This window comes from Dermacentor albipictus, chromosome 1, assembly GCF_038994185.2.
Source record: "Dermacentor albipictus isolate Rhodes 1998 colony chromosome 1, USDA_Dalb.pri_finalv2, whole genome shotgun sequence".
Lineage (NCBI taxonomy): Eukaryota > Metazoa > Arthropoda > Arachnida > Ixodida > Ixodidae > Dermacentor > Dermacentor albipictus.
This window is the reverse complement of record NC_091821.1, coordinates 496,281,344-496,285,111: the sequence shown is the minus strand read 5'-3', so window position 1 is coordinate 496,285,111 and position 3,768 is coordinate 496,281,344.

Genomic DNA, 3,768 nt, shown 5'->3' with positions numbered 1-3,768 from the left:
GGACCAAATTTGTTTCGAGAATGTGCTGTAAATTGGAAAAAGACTGATCAATTTCTTTTTTTCATACTTCTGTGCACAGATCTCGATGTGAAAAATAAGTATAGAATATTTTCTTTGAATAAATTCATTCAGTCAAATTGTGGGACATGAGGCAGTGCAGGATATTGTTATGAGAAAGCTGTGAAACGAAGCTGACAATGGTAAACACCAAACATTTATCGACCGTCTAGTGTGGCTCTTGTAGCCGTATTTAGAATTTTTTTAAGAATACCAAGAGTATAACAAAGTACAGAGATACTCGTTTATGTTAGGACAACACATAATAAGAAAAGTATTTTGATTATCTCTTTTATGGCAAAGCGATGATTTACGGAACCAATGCAATGTGGTTTATGTTTCGCAAAATGAGGGTATGGCTCGAAAACTCGCTTTGACTCCCAAACTAATGGCGATAGCGAGGTCATTTCTTTTGCAATATATTTAGTAATGTATGGACCTATAAAAGAGGTAAAAGGTAAAAAAAAACATCAATCTTGTGCAAAAAAACTGACTTTTGAATGTGCCCTCTCAGCTTGAAATGGAGTCTGCAACAAACACGCCGTTTGAATTATACCTTTAGTACTGGGGGATAACCGAAGCTCCTCAAGCGCAAGTATGTCTATGACACTCTTATTATATGGCTTTCGTATAAAAATGTATTACAAACGCTTCTTCTACTTTGTAAGTCCATTTCAGAACAAACGCCAGAACAAAGTATTCTTTTTGATCAAGTAGTAATGATGAGAAAGAACAATATTCTACTACTGAAGTTTGTTTACCCTTTCTTTATGCCATGATCTTACAAGCAAGGAAATCATTCAAGCGCAATAGGCATTGACGAGCAGTAAGATTCTTTTCAACTTTTTACTTGACAGTTCGCAGAATTACCCACCAGGATGGCTGACCAAGATAGGTCTGCGCACACTATCCTAATTGTGACCTAATAGAAGCTCCTAAATTAAATAGATATCGCTTTATCGTTATTTTCGGTAAAGCTGCTGTTGCTTCTGCTACCATTTTCAGTTTCATAGAGCGAGCATGCTTGATAACATAATGTTTTTCTGCAAATTTCACTAATGCAGCTTCGTTCCACCTTCTGAGTTCATGCTTAACCAAGACAAAAGCTTCAGAAGAAGGTGTACATTTTAAAGACATTATGCCCTCTTTTGTTGGCGCAGGACAGAGGTAATTTGAGATCGCAGGGAGAGGCTTTCGTCCTGTTGTGGGGATAAAACAGGCTAATGATGATGATGATCATGAGGATGATAACGCTATAATGCAAGTCTACTTAGGTTCCCAGCACCCCACTCTGCTTGCGGGGAGCCTAGTTTCCTGAACTTAATGCAGGGATCGGTGCTTGATAGCAACGTCTAATATGACATAGATATTGTTCCATAGACACCGATTCCATTGAGTTAAGGTTACCCATCGTTGCTTGGACTGTTCAGCGACATTCAATTTTATCTCTGCCAGTTCCTTCTCAATAATTGGTCCTCCCCCGGCACTTTCAAAACACGGTACTGGTTCGTTCGTGTCTCACCCGAAACTACAATGTCTTCCTGGTTGGGTATAGGAGGGCAGTGACTGAGCCTAACCAAGAAAAATTACGCAGATCCCATGCGCTGTGGGAATTATTGTAAGTGAAGCTTTCCGTGCTGGATGCTTTGATTGACGATAATTAGCGGTGACGTTGACGCTAAAGCTTAATTTCTTCGACCTTTGGGCTAACACGAGGGTGGTGAGTTGATGTTCAACGTTACCTTAGGAGCACCACTGCTGTTTGTCTGCGTCGTAGATCGAACACCCAGGGAGAGGTGTTCGCTTTAGGCGTTGTGTTGCACCATATCTTATAGCCTCTGAGAGGGTTCAGCTTTGTCATTGGCTCACATGTTATATTGCATTGTGGCAGAACTATTAAACTTCGATTATGGGGCTGTACGTGCCAAAACCACAATCGGATTATGTCGCATGCCGTAGTGGCTGACTGCGGAATAATTTTGCCACTGCGCTGTTCTTTAACGTGACCCAAAGTCTAAATGCACGTGCGTTTTCTATTTTGCCCCCGTAGAAACGCGGTTGCCGCGATTGGGATCAAATCTGTGACCTCTAGCAATGCAACAGCCGTAAATCTACCGCGGCGGGCACAGAAGTGTTGGTATGAATGTCGACCGCTTCCGTAGTGTGTACTGGACCCTGCCGAGCACTTAAATTAATGCCGCTCTGCTTCTGCATGGCCTGCGTAAGTTGCTCGCTTGACATATTTGAATGGTGTTTATTTTTCAGAAATAGCAGCAACGTACTGCACCGCACCTTCTACTTAAGTTTATCAAGCTTCCCCTCAAACGGTGCCGTACAGTCGCAGGGTTTCCTTGCATTCTCGCGTCACCTCCCCCCTTTTCCTTATATGAGAACTGCCTCTTCTGCTCCCTACTTTCTACAGTTCTACCTGCGCACCCTTTGGCCCGGCACGTTAGTATAAAGGGAAGCGCTGCAGTTTCTGCAGTGTTTCTGAGGTTACTCACGGATAATTGCAGCTCTCAAGCGGCTAAAATGGCGACGGCCGTGGAACTCGAGAGGAAATTGTTGCACAATCGACCCGGTGGGGCAAAACGAGTTTCTCCGGTGGCCTTTCCTCTCTGACTCGCGCCTGTTATCCATATACAGGCTCTGAACTGCCTCCTACACCCCGGTGTGCGAGACAGCAGCATCTACAGCAGCCGCAGCAGCAGCAGCACCAGTGGGAAAGACGAAGGAACGGGCAAAGCAAACTACGCTTTAATAACAGCGTGCTTATGAAGTGTTTTAGTTTGATGTGGCTGACAGAGCCTGCGATTCTAAAATACGAGGGATGCGATCTGATTTTACGGAAATCTCAACGGGAAGGCACGAGCCGAGTTGGGCACTGGTCCATGGTTACGCCTATATATTCACCCTCAGGCACCTCCACTACATTAAACTGCTAGATATAAAGGGCATTCTTCTACCATGGGCCAAGCGTCACTCACCCCAACGAGCTAGAAGACGGGCTTCATGGTAGAACTTTTTCCGGAAAACAGCCTTCAGAAAAAGACGTAATGTGCCGTTTCCTAGGTAAAAGTGATTTGTGTATCATTGTTCGTCAGTCCCAGTTTTTGATAAATATCGATTTATTTCGCAATAATTAGGCGTCATGTGTAACAAAAGGGTCATCATAACACCCTGAACGCTAGTGATATAAAAGCTAGCGACTCTCCATGTACTAACGCACAAAGCATACTCAACCTTGGATTGTTTCATACATTTGCGTCAGCCGACACGGTATAATTGAAGCGGGGAGACACATAACCGCTGAAAAATTTCCTATAACATGTTTGACAAACTGCAACGAAGGGCGGCTATAAAAACATGAGGATAGAACACAGCACACGTCATACATTTCGGTGGACTGACAGAACGCTGCACGCATGCACAGAAAGCACTCCAGGACACCACGAAACGAGAAGAACAAAATGACAATAAGGACCTCACTAATAGAACTAATGTACAATGTTTTTTTTTGTGAACTACAAACCACACCAAGAGCATGGAAATGGTTGGGTAAGACACCATGCCCTTACGCATTTTAACCGCGACATGCTGTTGGCCTTAGCGCCAGGCGCTTAGACGTGTGCCTAAAGTAAATACCAACATTCGGAGCAATTACCGAGTCATTATTATTATGCAATGAAATAACTAAAGTGCAGTACAGTA